Consider the following 444-nt stretch of genomic DNA (forward strand, 5'->3'; position numbering starts at 1 on the left):
CCTAAGATGAACCATTCGCATCACTGTGACATTTTTCCCATTTCCTCTCTCTTCTTACCCCTTTACCTCCCCAAGTAAGAGCCACCTACCTACAGCTACCCACGCTAGCCAAAAAAGCTGCTGTCAGTACAACGTGGCTTTGAGACAGCCACCGGGGCTGGCTAGTTCGGGCTACTTCCTTCTCCAACGTGTTTTCAGAGTGCTCCCGCTGAAGGCCCGTTAAGCCCAGCCAGGCCTCCTCTCTGCTTTGACAATTGTATCTTGTCATAACAATTGTATCTTGTCTTGTAACTCTGGCCGGCCACAGCAGGGGGAGCGGCACGGGGCCTGTGCTCTTTTGGGGGCCGCCTGTTGAGTCCGCATTTTTCAGGGGCAAGGAGCAGACCCTCACTCTTCGGCTCCGGCTTCAGCGGCCGTTTCCTTCCGTCGGCCGCAATGGCTGCA

This window comes from Egretta garzetta, unplaced genomic scaffold (genome assembly GCF_000687185.1).
Source record: "Egretta garzetta isolate BGI_Z169 unplaced genomic scaffold, ASM68718v1 scaffold14, whole genome shotgun sequence".
NCBI lineage: Eukaryota > Metazoa > Chordata > Aves > Pelecaniformes > Ardeidae > Egretta > Egretta garzetta.